This window comes from Dama dama, chromosome 24, assembly GCF_033118175.1.
Source record: "Dama dama isolate Ldn47 chromosome 24, ASM3311817v1, whole genome shotgun sequence".
NCBI lineage: Eukaryota > Metazoa > Chordata > Mammalia > Artiodactyla > Cervidae > Dama > Dama dama.
The window spans coordinates 12,337,921-12,355,913 of record NC_083704.1 but is presented as its reverse complement, the minus strand read 5'-3'; the positions used below and the strand labels follow the sequence as shown (position 1 = coordinate 12,355,913).

The 17,993-nt window shown below is 43.0% G+C and overlaps 1 non-coding gene across 1 annotated transcript; it reads left to right on the top strand.

Annotated features, from left to right (window-relative positions):
- Nucleotides 1-6,668: 6,668 nt before the first annotated feature.
- Nucleotides 6,669-6,741, top strand: TRNAG-CCC (transfer RNA glycine (anticodon CCC)). Its single transcript has one exon. It is a non-coding gene; the product is annotated as a tRNA-Gly (tRNA).
- Nucleotides 6,742-17,993: the final 11,252 nt, after the last annotated feature.

The following is a 17,993-nucleotide window of genomic DNA, read 5'->3' as shown; positions in this document are numbered from 1 at the left end:
TAGTTCAGTCGCTCAGCTGTGCCTGACTCTTTGCCACCCTGTGAACTGCAGCATGCCAGGCTTCCCTGTCCTTCACCGTCTCCCAGAGTTTGCTCAGACTCACGTCATTGAATCGGTGATGTCATCCAACCATCTCATCCTCTGTCTTCCCCTTCTCCTCCTGCCCTCAATCTTTCCCAGCCTCAGGGTCTTATCCAACGAGTTGGCTCTTCACATCAGGTGACCAAAGTATTGGAACGTCAACTTCGGCATCAGTCCTTCCAATGAATATTCAGGATTGATTGCCTTTAGGATTGACTGGTTTGGTCTCCTTGCAGTCCAAGGGACTCTCGGGTCTTCTCCAACACCATAGTTCAAAAGCATCAATTCTTCAGCGCTCAGCCTTCTTTATGGCCAGCTCTCACATCTGTACATGACCACTGGAAAAACCGTAGCTTTGACTGGATGGATCTTTGTTGGCAAAGTGATGTCTCTGCTTTTTAATATGCTGTCTAGGTTGGCCATAGCTTTTTCTTCCAAGGAGCAAGCATCTTTTAATTTTGTGGCTGCAGTCACCATCCACAGTGATTTTGGAGCCCAAGAAAATAAAGTCTGTCACTATTTCCATTGTTCCCCATCTATTTGCCATGAGGTGATGACACCAGATGCCATGATCTTCATTTTTTGAATGTTGAGTTTTAAGCCAGCTATAGAAGTCAAACTTCCCCTCTAGATCCTCCAAATCTATCTGGCATCTCTCCCTCACTCCCTTGCCTTGTAAAAATCCAAGTTCCCTCCCCTGCCAGTTTCAAGTAGAAGCTGCATTGAATTGCTATTTCAAATAAAATTGAGAGATATCATTCTTTGAGCAAATAATTTTACCACTTTCCCTTATCTTTTTTCCGTCCCAAGCAAGGATTCCTTAAATTCTAACCCAACATTAAACCTTTGAGGCTGGGAATTTGACCACATCCTTCCAAAACCTTTTGTATTCATGCCCAGAGGACCTCACTTTTCCAAACTCAAATGTAAAGATAGGACTCAGGTCCTAGAGTCACCCCATCCCTGAGGCAGGGCAGAGGGAAGGACAGCTTCTCCCAAAAGAGCAGGTCCAGGGAGTGGGAGTGAAGAGAGAGACAGCAGTGATCATCTCATAAAAAGCTCCCATGACTAACCTGGTGAGGAAAATGCAGAGGCCCCACTCAGAGCCCCCTTCAAGGAAGGACTGGCCACCCAGCTCTGCAAAGGACATTTGTCTGGCAGCTTCCAGCTTCTACAGTGTCTGCCTCCACTTTTTTTTTTTTTAATTGTGGTAAAATACACATAACATAAAATTTACCATCAGTATATTTAGTACATTCACAATATTATGCAGTCATCACCCCTAACTGGGCCCAGAACATCTCTGCCCCAAAGGAAACCCCAAATGCATTGAGGTAATCAGTCTCGCTCCCTCCCCCCAGCTCCTGTCAACTTGTGATCTCCTTTCTGTCTCTATGGATTTGTCTTCTCTGGACATTTCATATACATGGAAGATAAGGCCTTTGGAGTTGGTTTCCTTCACCTAACACATTTATAGGGTTCCTCCACTGGCCACTGTGAACAATACTGCTGTGAGTATTTGTGGGTAAGTTTTCATTTGAATACCTGCTTGAGTTATTTTGGGTATGTTTACTTATGAATGGCATTTCAGGGCCATATGGTAGTTTTATGTTTAACTTACTGAGGAACCACCAAACTGTCTTCCACACTGGCTACACCGTTTTACATTTCTATCAGCAATTAATAATTATTTTATTTAAATTTACCTTTGTAGTTTACTTGGAGTAGTCTTTCAGTTTATCTTCACTTTTAGATAAGGCTTTTTGTCCGTTTATTTTATTCTTCTGGTCTCGGATGTGGTTTTGTTTTATTTTGTTTTTAACAGCTTTGTGTGTGTGTGTGTGTGTGTGTGTGTGTGTGTGTGTGTGTGTGAGAGTGAGTGTGCTTAGTTGCTCAGTCGTGTCTGACTCTTTGTGACCCCATGGACTGTAGCCCGCCAGGCTCCTCTGTCCCTGAGATTTCCCGGGCAAGAATACTGAAGTGGATTGTCATTTTTTTCTTCCAGGGGATCTTCACAACCCATATCTCCTGCATTGGCAGGTGAATTCTTTACCACTGCACCACCTGGGAATCTTGAACAGCTTTACTGAATTATAAATTTAAGTATCATAAAATTCATCCACGGTTAGGTGGACAATTCAGTGATTTTTAGTAAATGTACTGAGTTGTGCAACCATCATCACAATTCATTTTAACACATTTCTATTATGCCATTTTATACCTCGTGGCTGTTTTTTGTTTTTAATATTTATTTGTTTATTTATTTGGCTGCATTGGGTCTTAGTTGTGGCACATGGGATCGTCACTGCGTCATATGGGATCTTTTCGTTGGGGTGCATGGGCTCTCTCATTGTGGCACGAGGACTCCAGGCTACCCAGGCTCAGTAGTTGTGGCATGCGGGCTGTGGCATATGGGATCTTCTTCAACCAGGGATCAAACTTGTGTTCCCTGCATTGGTGGGTGGATTCTCAACCACTGGACCACCAGGGACGTCCCAGTAACTCATGGCTGTTTGCAGTCAGCCCTCCTCCCCACCTCCAGCCCCAGGCAACCCTTCATCTGCTTTCTGTATCTGTAGCTTTGCCCTTTCTGGACGCTTCATGTAATGGAATCATATAATATCCAGTCTTGCCTGCCTGGCTTCTTTCACTAACCATAATGTTTTTGAGGCCCACCCATGGATCAGTTGTGGCTTCCCAGGTGGCACTTGTGGTAAAGAACCTGCCTGCCAACACAGGAGACGTAAGAGATGTGGGTTTGATCCCTGGGCCTGGAAGATCCCCAGGAGAAGCAAATGGCAACCCACTCCAGTATTCTTGCCTAGAAAATCCCACGGACCAAGGAGCCTGGCGGGCTACAGTCCATGGGGTTGCAGAGTCAGACACAACTGAGGGAACTTAGCACATTACATGTGTCAGTACTTCTGACTTTTTAGGTTTACTCACCACTCTTTTCTGGTGGTTTTCCCCTAGACTCAGGCAGAAATCAGCACGTTGCCAAGGTCTCCAGAGGACCTTTTGCAAATCTCTGGGACTTTCTCTCAGCACAACTCCCTGACTCCTGGCTCATTACTCCAGATTTTTTTTTTTTGAGTACTTTTATTTATTCATTGATTTATGACCGTGCTGGGTCTTCGTTGCTGTGTGGGCTTTTCTCTAGTTGCAGCAAGCCGGGACTATTCTCTAGTTTCGGTGAGCAGGCTTCTCACTGCAGGGGCTTCTCTTGTTGTGGAGCACGGCTTCTAGGGCACAAAGGCTTCAGTAGTTGAGCTACACGGTCTCAGCAGCTGCAGCTCCCCGGCTTTCCCTCCACAGTAGTTGTGATGCACTGGCTTATTTGCTCTGCTGCTCCCCTCCATGTGGGATCTTCCTGGGCCAGGGATCGAACCTTTGTCTCGTGCATTGGCAGACAGATTCCTAACCACTGAGCCACCAGGGAAGCCCCAGATCCTTCAGCTATTTTATAAACTCTTAAATTTTGGCAACAGTGTTTTTCGTCCACCCCCCGCACCTCCCCCGCCAGAGTCCTCAGAACAATGCTCTTTTACCTTTAAAAGCTGCAAAATCTCTTCTAGGATGTACAGATTCTCCCCCTCTGTGAAGGAGGAGATGGTCAGCAGGCTGTGAAGGAGGAGATGGTCAGCAGGCAGGTGACTGAACTGTCCTTACCCCCTCATTGAGGCAGATGTCAGATTTCTGATGGAGAACCGAACTGCACTGTCTTCCAGAACAGTTTCTGGGGGCCTATGCGGCTTTCCTCTGACAGAATGAAGACTGTTTTTCAGCTGCAGAACCAGTCCAGGAAGCTGCCCACAGTGCAGTGAGAAGGCTGTCTGCCTCCTGCTTGCTGGGCCCAGCCCTCCTAGGGAGCCGGGAGGCACAGTCACTGTCAGCTGGGGTGCGTGGGGAGCCCTTTCTTCCAGCTCTTACTGTTGGGGCTGCTGCCTGAGAGGATGCTCAGTGCCCAAGACGCAGTGGGTGCATCAGTAATGGTAGATACTGTCATTGAATAGGGCCGGCGCCGGGCAGTGAGGCCCAACTTTGGTTTAGACTAGCTTAGATCAAACTAGCTTGCCAAAACTAGTCAGACTTCCACGTAACTCTTTGATCAGAATGGGGATACAGGCGTTTACTTTTTGGCTCTCCACAGTGCCGAGAGCCGAGCGGATATTGCCACCAGTATGTTTTGCAATCAAAGGCTGCATTTAGCGGAAAGGTCTCTTAGACTTTGCTGTGTGACCTCCGTGTGACCTTCTTGTCTTTCTGTGTCATTCTGAGGATCTGCATCTTAGCAAGTTGGGAAGCTGGTGGTTTACCCTCTGTTAGCCTTGAGGCAGTCTAAGGATTTTGTATTTGATGGTATGCGTGCACTCACTCAGTTGTGTCCAACTCTTTGCGACCCCATGAGACCCTGCAACCCTCCAGGTTTCTTTATCCATGAAAATTTCCAGGCAAGAATACTGGAGTGGGTTGCAATTTCCTCCTACTAGTGATCTTCCTGACCCAAGAATTGACCCCATGTCTCCTGTGTCCCCTGCATTGGCTGGCAGATTCTTTACCACTGAGCCACCTGCCCATTTGATTGTGCGGAAATTAATTTGAAAATCCTTGACAGTTCCAGAATGGAAGCGGAGAGGTGAGTGGGTCCCAGGTCAGATTCATGACAGGGATGCAGACTAGTTAAGGAGTTCCTGCTGTTATCTGCATAAGATGAAACAGTGGCCTGGCCAGGACTGGGCAACTGATATGGAAAGGAGGGAAAAGTTTCTTATTTTTTCCTTAAATTTTTTTTATTGTGGTAAAATATACATAACATAATGAGGTACGTGGAGTAGTCAGATATGTAGAGGCAGAAAGTAGAGTGATGGTTAATTAGTAGAGGTGTGGGGAGGGAGAATGAGAAGGTAGTGTTTAATGGGCACAGAGTTTCAGTTTTACAAGATGAGGAACCTCCCTGGCAGTCCGGTGGCTAAGACTCCAAGCTTCCAATGCAGGGAGTCCCAGGTCCATCCCTGGTCAGGGAACTAGATCCCACACACTGCAACTAAAAGTTCACATGCCACAACGAAGATCGAAGATCCCCAAACTAATTATCCCAGCACAGCCAAATAAATAAGTAATAAATTAAAAAATCTTTGCAACCTCAGGGACTGTAGCCCACCAGGCTCCTCTGTCCATGGAATTCTTCAGGCAAAAATACTGAAGTGGGTAACCATTCCCTTCTCCAGGGGAACTTCTCAACCCAGGGATTGAACCCAGGTCTCCTGCATTATGGGCAGATTCTTTACCATCTTAGCCACCAGGGAAGCCTAATAAATAAAATAAATATTAAATGAAAAGGTTACAAGACAGATTGTGGCAAGGGTTACACGGCAATGTGAATGTACTTGATGCCACTGGACTGTACACTTAGAAATGCTCAAGGTGGTAAATTTTTTAACATAGACTTTTAACCTCTGTTTTCTGTCTCTATGGATTTGCCTCTTTTTTTTTTTTTTTTTTTTGCTTGTTAAATCTGTGAACATAGCTTTAGTTCTTTTCCTGCTAGAAGGTTGAAGGACAGAATGAATGGATATGCTCTTAAGGGCTCTTGCAAGCATTCTTTTTCTCGATATTTTTATTCATTAAAAAAGAACATCAGTATCTGTTCATTTTGTATAGATGACACATCTGTTGTGAGTTTTTGTTGTAACATATTTTTTCCTTTTCTTAAATTTATCTATAATTAATTTACGTGGGCTTCCCAGGTGGCGCAGTGGTAAAGAATCTGCCTGCCAATGCAGGAGATGCAAGAGACGCAGGTTTGATCCCTGGGTCAGGAAGATCCCCTGGAAGAGGGCATGAAAACCCACCCCAGTGTTCTTGTCCATGGAGAATCCCATGGACAGAGGAGCCTGGAGGGCTGTGGTCCTTGGGGTCGCAAAGAGTCGGACACGACTGAGCCACTCAACACTTATACATACAAACTTGATTTATGATACTGTGTTAGCTTCAGGTATTCAGCTGAAAGTGATTCAGATACACACACACACACATATACATGCATGTGCGCATGCACACACACACAGACACACACATATATATGTAAAATCTTTTTCAGATTCTTTACCATTATAGGTTATTACAAGGTACTGAATGGAGTTCCCTGTGCTGTATGCTAGCTTCTTGTTGTTAATCTAGTTCGCGTATAGTGGTTTGTATCTGTCAGTCCCGTATTCCTAATTTATCTCTCCCCTTCTCGCCCCTTTAGTAACCATACGTTTGTTTTCTATGTCTGTGGGTCTATTTCTGTTTTGTTTATAGACTTATTTATATTATTTTTTATATCCCACATATAAGTGATATCATATAATACTTGTTTTTAACTTACTTCACTTAGTATGATACTTAACATATTTTTTCTATAAAATAGCCTCTATGGTATCTTGCCTCCTCATTTTCCCATCTCAAGGGTCTCTCTGGGTGGGGGGATGAGGGGGGTGACTGTGTACTTGACGAAACTGCCTGTAGACACTGCTGTTTCTGTAAAACAACCTCAGTGATAGGAGAGGACCTGTCGATCACATATTAAAGTACTTCACAGGGCTTCCCTGATGGTCCAGTGGCCAAGACTCTGTGCTCCCGATGCAAGGGCCCCAGGTTCGATCCCTGGTCAGGGAACTAGATACCACATGCCACAACTAAGACTTGGTACAGCCAAATAAATAAATATTAAAAAAAATACTTCACATTTACCAGCATTATCACTCTGTAAATTTATATATATGTATATGTGGACTTCTTTTTCTTAGACTGTGGAATAGTTGTATGCACTATACTTATTTTGATGTGTTTTGTGGATTTTTGTAGTTTGAAATTGACTTACCATGCTCTGATGAATACTGATTCTCATAACAACTGTTTGATGTAGTATGAATAGATGTGAGCTCAAGGACACTGAAGCCGTGGACTGAGCCTGGAACTGTTGCCTCTTGGCCAGCAGTGTCTTGACCAAGGTTGACTGAATGCATACGGCATTGTAGGTATTGCCCTGAAGACCAATGCAAGTCTCCCACTGTGTGGACCGGGAGCAGTACAGGTATTTGTTGTCCCTGAAATAACTACAGTAAGCTTCATCCTTTTTTAAAAAAAAATTATTTATTTAGCTGTGCCAGGTCTCATTTGCAGTGCTCAGGATCTTCCATCTTCACTGGGGCAGGTGGGATCTTTAGTTGAGGCATGTGGGATCTAGTTCCCTGACCAAGGATTGAGCTTGGGACCCCTTGATTGGGAGTGCAGAGTCTTAGCCTCTGGACCACCAGGGAAGTCCCAAGCTTCATTTTCTTTACTGAGGGGAATCTTGGTGTTGCGTTTTCATCAGTTTCAGAGCTTGTGATTGACTGGACTCTTAACTATTGATTAGTTTTCTTTGAGGAAGCCTCGGAGCTTTTGGAGAGGAGGACATTTGTGCTCGATATGAAGCCTTATTTCTCACCTTACTGCTCCTCTTTCTTGGCTCTCAAGGCAGAGTAAGAAAGTCTTATAATAACAAAGGCTCTTATTGCCTTCCCATCTTGAGGGCAGCTCATCTTCTCACTCTGGGCTAAATACCCTGTAACCCCATCATAAAGGGTATGAATAGCTTTACTGGAATCTTGTCTTTTTTTTTTTTTTTTTGCCTCCTGTGGAAGTTGATGTCACTTGTAGCTGACAATGAAATGTGAATCTGAAGATTCTTAGGTATTTTCTTTTTTTTTTTTTTAGGTATTTTCTTATACAGCATTCTTTGGCTGCATTTCAGACCTTGCTACCCTTTGCCCAGCAGGGAGGTATTCCTTTGCCTCATTCACTGCATCTACAGATATTCCTTGAGTGCCTTTTAGATGCCAGGTATTTTATGATTGGGCTTCCCTGGTGGCTCAGTGGTAAAGAATCTGCCTGCAAAGTAGGAGACGTGGGTTCGATCCCTGTGTCAGGAAGATCCCCTGGAGAAGGAAATGGCAACCCACTCCAGCATTCTTGTCTGGGAAATTCCATGAACAGAGGAGCCTGGCGGGCCACACACCATGGGATCGAAAAGGGTTGGATATGACTTAGCGACCGAGCACATTTTATCATTAAATTTCTAACCTGAGGACTGGTGTCCATGGTTTGCTAGATTTTAAATTCTACCGGATAACTAGGTTTCAAGTTAATTAATTCTGCTACTGCTACTGCTAAGTCACGTCAGTCGTGTCCAACTCTGTGTGACCCCATAGACGGCAGCCCACCAGTCTCCCGTCCCTGGAATTCTCCAGGCAAGAACACTGGAGTGGGTTGCCATTTCCTTCTCCAGTGCATAAAAGTGAAAAGTGAAAGTGAAGTCGCTCAGTCGTGTCCAACTCTTCGTGACCCCATGGACTGTAGCCTACCAGGCTCCTCCGTCCATGGGATTTTCCAGGCAAGAATACTGGAGTGGGGTGCCATTGCCTTCTACTAATTAATTCTAGGTGCTAAAAAATAATACTTCCTATTAAGATGAAAATTAATCTTATAAGATTAATACCAATAATTGAAAGCCTTCCTATATCTGAAACAGCTCTTAAGATCCTCAAATTTTGACAAGTTGGGCCAAAATTTTTCTACCAAAACAAACAAAGAAAAATCCAACCAACTCCTATGATCTTTAATACACATTGCAAATTGATTTATGGTATTGGAAATTACAGAAGTGTTCACAAAACTTGTAAAATCTAAGTGCACTTTTTAGGAGATCCATCAAATTGTGGTTTGACAAGCCCTTAAATATTACTACTGACCACAGGCATTAGTAATTCAGAAGACTGTTTTTTTTTAACGTTATCACTAGAAGTATATGGGATATTCTTGAGTAAAGACATGAATTTTTATTCAATGAAACTCCACAAACAGCAAATCTTATTTTTTGCAATTCTGTGCTAATGGTGAGTTCATTTGGGAATGTGCCAGAGGTTAACTTTTCCTATTGCTTTTCCTGGGCTTCCCTGATAGCTCAGTTGGTAAAGAATCTGCCTGCAATGCAGGAGACCCCGGTTCGATTCCTGGGTTGGGAGGATCCCCTGAAGAAGGGATAGGCTCCCCAATCCAGTATTCTTGGGCTTCCTTGTGGCTCAGCTTGTAAAGAATCTGCCTGCAATGTGGGAGACCTGGGTTCAATCCCTGGGTTGGGAAGATTCCCTGGAGAAGGAAAAGGCTAACCCACTCCAGTATTCTGGCTTGGAGAGTTTCATGGATTGCTTCTCCTGTTCTATTAAAAGGAATCTGAAACATAGTTCCATTGGGTTGAAGGTTAGCTTGCAATTCTTTGCTGCACTGGATTCTGAAATATGCTAATATTTCCAGTTCATTTTTCCATTGTATTCCTATTTCCTATTTTTCATTGTTTGCTTTTACATATATGCTTTTCCTGTATCAGTTTTTTCCCAGTCCATCTCCAAATAGTCATTTTAAAAGTCATTTAAATATCATTAAATCAGCTATACTTCAATTTAAAAAAATACATTTAAAATAATTAAATTAGTTGGAGAAGGAAATGGCAACCCACTCCAGTACTCTTGCCTGGAAAATCCCACGGACAGAGGAGCCTGGTAGGCTACAGTCCATGGGGTCGCAAAGAGTCGGACTCAACTGAGCGACTTTACTTACTTACTTACTTACTTACTGGCTATCTCTAAAATAGAAAAATGCATACTAATCCTTGTTTTGTTCTCTCAAAAATAAAGTTCTCCATTGCAGTTTAAATAAAATAAAATAAAATAATTAAATTAGTAAACAATTTGTAAAAGCTACTAACATTAGAATTTTATGGACTCTTTCAGTGTATTCAAAGCTTTTCTGATTAAATAATGGAAGACAATCTAAAAAACTTTCATTTTTTTAAAGATGTTAACTTCTGGCCCAAATCACATCTTTTAAAAAAGTTATGTTCATTATATGAAAAATTAAAAGTTCTAAATACCAATGACCTTGGCTTCATCTGTGAGCTTATGGTATATCAGACAGGACAAACCCTGCTGCTCTCCCTGAAATTCTATAATTGTGAAGTGTTTTGTAAATTTTTGATAGGTGAAGTTCACTTTAGTTCTCCTCGATTATTTTCATTCTTTCCCTTGTTAAAATAGTTTGTGTTATCTTATCACCCCCTTGAGATAAAGAAGTACTTTTGGACAAAATGTGATTCCAGCCAGAGAATATTTTATGTAACTTAAGGGTTAGTAAAATTTTATTACTTGCTTCCTCAAGAAAATCTAGATACTATCAATTTAGCCTCTAACCTTCTTTGACATAATCCTCACTCTCACTTTATGATAGTCTCTTCTGTTTTATTTAATGGTTTAATAGAATCATATTTGGAACTGGCTGGAAAGCAATTGCAAGAAATGGTTTACAGGCTACTTTTAATGGGCAGTGTTAGAGGATTTATGGCTCTCAGCTCTAACATTATTACTGTTATTAAAAATTATTTGTTGATTGCTGGTGGTTGTGCTTGGAGTCACATGAGACATAAAGAAGCTGTAATCATTGCCCTACGCTCCATTATCCAGCAAATAAAAGTGATGTGTCTCCATATGGTCTCTCTGACTCTATCTGAGCTATATCCCCCTATAGGGAATGGATATTGCTTAGTGTGAGATGATGCCTTTTCACCTTATTTTCACTGACTTTCTTCCTACAAGTATTAGATTCCATGACAGTCCAGTTGAACTCCCTAAGAGAAAGCACTGGAGTGTCAAGGTGTACCATTGACCTCTGCCTGCAGGTCACGTTGCTTCCTGATGCCAAGACGAGCCTTAGGCTGCCCTTGCCCATGTCAGAGAGCGAGTGTTGGAGATAACCACAGAGGTCAGAGTCATTCAAAACTTACTGGAAGAGACATTTCCCCACAGGGGTGAGATAAAGGGATTTCTTCCCTCACACTGGCAAGGACACTTGAAAAACTCTGCTTGTGCCCAGGTTGATAAGAGTTGTCTCTTCTTTTTATTTTTTTAAATTTTTTGGCCATGCATGTGGGATGTGGGATCCCAGCATGTGGGATCTAGTTCCTGGACCAGGGATTGAACCCTCTCCCCTTGCACTGGAAGAGTGGAGTCTTAACCACTGCATCCCCTGGGAGGTCCCATTGTCTCTCTTAGGCTTGTTTATGCTTGCAGTAGATTTTATTCTCTGCAGGCCTGTTGACTGGGCAGACAAGGGCAGGTGCCATGGGGGGATGCTCTTGGCACCAAAGGCCCTGCCCCTTTTGACTCCAGCTGAAAACAGAATTTCTTTTTTTGTTTGTTTGTTTGTTTTGTTTTGAAAACAGAATTTCTGAAGCACACTTCTCCAGCTCGCTAAGGAAGAGAGGAAGGAGGAAGGGAGAAAGGGACGGAAGCATAGAAAGAAGGAAGGAACAGAGGAGGGAAGGCAGGCAGTTAGAATTAGGCAGTCACTCATAAGATTTGTTGTTTATTTATTTATATTGAAGTATAGTTGATTTACAATGCTGTGTTAATTTCTACTGTACAGCAAATGATTCAGTTATACATATATACATATGCATTTTTAAATATTCTTTTCCATTATGATTTATCATAAGATATTGAATATAGTTCCCTGTGCTATCCAGTAGGACTTTGTTGGTTATCCATTCTGTATATATAGGCACTTACATCTGCTAACCCTAAATTCCCACTCCGTCCTTCCCCCAACCCCCTCCCCCTTAGTAACCTCTAGTCTGTTCTCTATGTCCATGATTCTATTTCTATTTCATAGATAGGTTCATTTTTCATTTTGTGTCATATTTTAGATTCCATATATAAGTGAAAGCATATGGTATTTGTCTTTCTCTTTCTGATTTACTTCACTTAATATGATAATCTCTAATTGCATCCATGTTCTGTCAATGACTTTGTTTCATTTTTTGTGGCTGAGTAATATTCCATTATCTGTATGTACCACATCTTCTTTATCCATTCATCTGTCCATGGGCATTGAAGTTGCTTCCATGTCTTGGCTAATGTAAGTAGTGACGCCATGAACATAGGGGTGCTTGTGTCTTTTTGACTTACAGTTTCATCAGAGTATATTGCAGGACCACATAGCAACTTCCTTTTTAGTTTTCTAAGGAACTCCATATTGTTCTCCCCCGCAGCTGCACCAACTTACATTTCCACCAAACGGTGTAGGAGAGTTCCCTTGAAAAGATTTTTGTAAGGGACTGCGCTAGGCTCTCTGGTGGTAAGGCAGGGTTGTGGGGGGGGTGTGGGAAACACAGGTAAAATATAGAAGGAACCTTCCCCAACCAGAGTATAGATAATTAGAAAGGGTAAAACATGTGTTCCATACCCACACACAATGTCAAAAGTAGGAAGTGGCACAGAGGATCCAGATGGAGCACTAGAGAATCCAAGGAACAGAGCAGACTTCTAGCTGGTCTTCACTCTATCAACAGGGACACAGCAGACTAAAGACGCATCATTGCTGTTGTTTAGTCACTAAGTCGTGTCCAATTCTTTGTCACCCTATGGACCATAACCTGCCAGACTCTTCTGTCCATGGGATTCTCCAGGCAAGAATACTGGAGTGGGTTGCCATCTCCTTCTCCAGGAGATCTTCCCAACCAAGGATTGAACCGAGTCTCCTGCATTGGCAGGCGGATTCTTTACCACTGAGCTATCAGGGAAGCCCACAAACGCACCCTACTTTCCACAATCTCTCTTTCCTCCTACTTTCCATCAATTATTTCTTATAAAAAGAGCATATTTCTTAGCAGTGGAAAAGGAAAGCAACTGTAGAAGAGGATATCAAACATTAAACAGTGCAGAAGAGGAGAGAAAGAATCTTGGAGCTCTGAATTTTTGTTTCCAACCACCTTAAAGAGGATTAAAATATAAAAACCACACCATTGTAACAGTCCTTCCTTTTCAAGAGAAAGGAAGAAATACATTTTATTTTGCAGTGCAGTGTGCATATTATGTGTGTGGACATGCATGTCTGTGTCCAAGACACAAGTTTTACAAACCAGTACTTGCAGTGCAAATGTTGTCTATCACCTAATCTGTAGCTGGTGGCTGGGATGGAGAGGGTAAGAGAAGACAGCCCCCTGGTCTTTGGTTGAAGCACTTGGATTGGATGCTGGTGTCATTTACTGAAATGGAGAAAATGGGGGAGGGAAATTTTCAGACGTTTAGAGAGAAGAAAATGAATGAGATGAAGATTTCTGATGTTTGTGTTACATGTTACGTTTGTGTTGCTTAGGATAGTGGCACTCAGACATTTTGGCCATGACCCACAGTTAGACAGACATTTGAACTCAAGACCAAGCTGACCCCCCCACATCTACCTGTGTGAGCACGTGTGTGTATGAGAGGGCATCAGTTATTTCCCCCTTCCTGAGCAGGACCATGTGAGCTCTAGGCTGAGAGTTGGGTTGAAAGATACTAGCTAAAGAGATGACTGGGTGAAGCGGTGGGGCCATCAGGAATGGGGAGGAAGATTCTCAAGTGTTTTCCCTCATCCCAGGCTGAGTGTGCATTCACGTTCAGGACCCACTTCTGGAACCCAGGACTAGGTATTCTGTGATTGCCGAGGTGGTGAAGGATGGAAGATGCTCTCCGTTCTTCCCCTTGCTACACCTGGACCAGAATGGAAGGACGGAAACTCTAGGTCTTGTCTTGCTGTGTTGCTGTTTATGTTCAGGGGCTCAGTCATGTCCGACTCTTTGTGACCCCCACGGACTGCAGCACGCCAGGCTTCCTTCCCTGTCCTTCACCATCTCCCAGAGCTTGCTCAAACTCATGTCCATTGAGTCGGTGATGCCATCCAACCATCTCGTCCTCTGTTGTCTCCTTCTCCTCCTGCCTTCAATCTTTCCCAACATCAGGTGGCCAAAGTATTGGAGCTTCAGCTGCAGCATCAGTCCTTCCAATGAATATTCAGGGCTGATTTCCTTTAGGACGGACTGGTTGGATCTCCTTGCAGTACAAGGGACTCTCAAGAGTCTTCTCCAGCACCACAGTTCAAAAGCATCAATTCTTCAGTGCTCAGCCTTCTTAATAGTTCAGCTCTTGCATCCATACCTGACTACTGGAGTCTGGCTGTGAGAAAAAGCTGAATTGTGAAGCCTGAAGGAGCGTTTCCATTTTTTGCAGGACTCTGCACAACATCCTTCTGGTTAAAATCTGAACACAGTCCAAAAAGAGTTAAAAAAAAAAAAAAAGGAGGGGAATTCCCTGGAAGTCCAGTAGTTAGGACTTCACGTTTTCACTGCCTTGGGCCCAGGTTTGATCCCTGATGGTGCAGCCAAAAAAACCAAAAAACAAAATCTGAACACATTCAATTTTCTATTAGTTTTTTGAGCTAAACATATTGAAAAATAGAAAAATTTAGCAAATATTCCCATTTACAACACCAAGTTTCTTGTTTGTTTGTTGGTTGTTTTTTTGACCTTGAAGCCCAGCTTGCAGGATCTTAGTTCACTAATCCAGGCTCTCATCAGTGAGAGAGCTGAGTACCAACCACTGGACTGCCAGGGAAGTTCCCCAGCATCAGGAATTAATAACTTACCTGTTTGTCTGATATGCATATCATCTTCTTATTAACAAATATGAAGCATTATAGGCAAAGCTGGAGTCCCACCCCTATTCCTCTCCTGTCTTTGCCCCGATTTCAGTCAGCCCTGAAAACAGATGAGTTTTATCTGTATTTTCCAATCCATATTTTATAATTTTTGTACATAATAGCCTATGTAGGGTATTAATTCACATATTGTTTTATTAATAAAGGACCGCTCCGCAAGCCAGGGCTATTCTCACTCAAATTTGTGTCCTAGAACTCCAGAGTTTGTCCTCTCTGGGCGTGACAGTAGCCCGTCTGGGGTCTGAGGCAGATCTGTGGATGCGGTTGCAGTGTCTCTGGCCCAGGAGTGAGGGTGTCACAGAGGAAGTGAGGGGGACCTCTGGGGAATTTCAGTCCTGCCTGCTTCCTCCGCTGATCGCTCTCGGCTAAAAATAGCAGAAGCTGAGCACCACCTGCAAAGTGCAGCTGTGAGGGCCCCTATTTGGAAATGAGGGAACATCATTTCCAAGATGGTCATTTTCCAAGACCATCGCTGGTCATTTTCCAAGAACAATCTTTTGTTCAAGATGCCAAAGGTACTGCAGATATCAATTGATGCAGGATTTTCTTTAATTACCGGTGCTGTGTGTGGTAAGAAGCCCCCTGGGGTAATAGTCATTAAGGGACCTTTCAGACACACATACTTCCTTCAGCTGTCCTTTTAGGCATTCTGATAATCACATTGTTCACTTAAAAAAATGCAAAACGTGAGAGTTGTGAGTTAAGCTTTACTGGGGGCAAAATGAGGACTGCAGCCCGGAAGACAGCTCCTCAGGTAACCCTGGGAGACTGCTCCAAAGAGGTGGGGGTGGGGGTGAGAAGAAAGTCAATCTATATAATAATTTGGTGAAGGGGGAGTTTATGCAACAAGGATTTATCTTTGCAAAAGTCTTCTGCTAGTCAGGAGGAGCTGATGTCATCATGCAGGGATTAACTGCTTTTCCAGATATGAGGAGATACAAGAACTGGGCTGATAAAATCAGCTCCTGAAAATATCTAACTATCTGAAGACCTGTTCTCTCAGTTTTTCCCAGAGCACAGAGTTCCTCATTCCTTCTCTCCAACCTGACCTCCTATCAGGAGGGTTGAAAATCAGCAACTACAGCATTACCTGGTTTAATCTTTGTAGAGGTAGATGGTGAGTGCCCATGACAAGTACCAATTTGTAGTTGACCACATCAATCTGGGTTCTATGTTGAAGTTATATTAAGCAGAATAGAAACCCCTTATGGACTTCACTGGTGGTCCATAAGCCTGGGCTACGACCCCAGGCTATCAGTGCGGGGGGCATGGGTTCTATTCCCGGTCAGGAAACTAGATCTTCCATGCCACAACAAAGACTTGGTGCATCCAAGTAAATAAATAAAAATAAATATTAACAAAGAAAAGGAATTCCTTAAGGAATATTAAAGTTCTTACAGAATCTTAATGAGGACCAACTCCTGGAGCTTAAAGGCCCTGGAGCCAGGAACAATGCCCTGCTCCCAGCATTTCTTCCAACACAAAGCTTGTTTCTGTGACTCTCAGCTTGTTTGTGACTATGTTTCCTTATGATATAAGCATTTTTATAAAATAAAAGTATGTGTATGTGCATGTGAGTATGTATAGGAATACTTGTACATGGTACAAAATTCAAAAGTTATGAAAGAATAAACAGGAAAAGGAAGTCTCCTTCCACTACCCCAGCGGCCAGTTCTTTTTCACAGAGGCAGCCTTATTTTCAATTCCTTGTGTGTTCCTACAGAGAAATGCTATGCCTATGTATGTGTGTTTACAGATTAATTTTTCCTTGTGCTAATGATAACACACCATATACCATAGAGTCTGTAACGTGCATTTACCACCTAGCACTAAAATTTGGAGATTATAGATACGGAGCTGCATCTTTCTTTTCAGCAACTGTATCAGTCAGGCTAGGGTAGGTTAGGCTACAGTAACAAAGAGCCCCCACAGGTGAGGGCAGCATTACCCTCATACCAAAGCCAGACAGAATATCACAGGAAAAGGAAATTATATCAATATTCCTCATGAGCCCAAGCACAAAAATTGTTCGTAAGACTCTATCAGATCAAATTCATCAAAGTAGAAAAAGGATTATGCACCCTGACTAAGTGTATTCCCAGTATATCTTGGGTCCTAGGAATGAAAGGTTGAATTAATATCCAAACATTATTTAGTTTAATGCATTATAAAGTCAAAGACTACACAATCATATCCATAGCTACAGAAAAATCCAACATTCATTCTTGATAGAGGCTTCAACAAACCAGATAGAAAAGTAGTTCTCGATCTGATAAAGGGCATCTATGAACAACCCACAGCTAGCATCAGTCTTCTACGATCCAATGGATGTTGGCAATTTGATTTCTGGTTCCTCTGACTTTTCTAAATCTAGCTTGAACATCTGGAAGTTCTTGATTCACATAGTGTTCAAGCCTAGCTTGGAGAATTTGGAGCATTACTTTGCTCGCATGTGAGATGAGTGCAGTTGTGCTTTAGTTTGAACATTCTAGTGGTGTAAGTCTAAATTTTGTTGTTCAGCCGCTAAGTTGTGTCCGAATCTTTGCAACCCCATGGACTACAGCACACCAGTCTTCCCTGTCCTTCACCATCTCCCAGAGCTTGCTCACTCATACCCATTGAGTCGGTGATGCCATCCAACCATCTCGTCCTCTGTCTTCCCCTTCTCCTCCTACCTTCAATCTTTCCCAGCATCAAGATCTTTTCTAATGAGTCAGCTCATCGTATCAGGTGGCCAATGTATTGGAGCTTCAGCATCGGTCCCTCCAATGAATATTCAGGATTGATTTCCTTTGGGATTGACAGGTTCGATCTCCTTGCAGTCCAAGGGACTCTCAAGAGTCTTCTCCAACACCACAGTTGAAAGGTATCAGTTCTTCAGCACTCAGTCTTCTTTATGGTCCAACTCTCACATCCGTACATGACTACGGGAAAAACCATAGCTTTGACTATACGGAGATGCTTCCCTCCTGAAATCGTGGGGAAGGCCAGACCATACAGTAATCTTTTATTTATTTATTGGCTGCCTTGGGTGTTAGTTGCAGCACGTACGATATTCCCTGGTCGTGTGGGATCTCTCACCGTGGTACTGGAGCTCAGTAGGTGTGCCCCGCCGGTTTAGTACTGGTGCAGGCTTGGTTGCTCCTCGGCACATGGGATCTTAGTTCCTGGACCAGGGATGGAACCTGAGTACCCTGCATTGGCAGGTGGCTCTTAACCACTAGACCATCAGGGAAGCCCCCATATAGAACTCTTATCACTTCTGTTCAGACCTGTACTGGAGGTCCTAGCCAGCATGA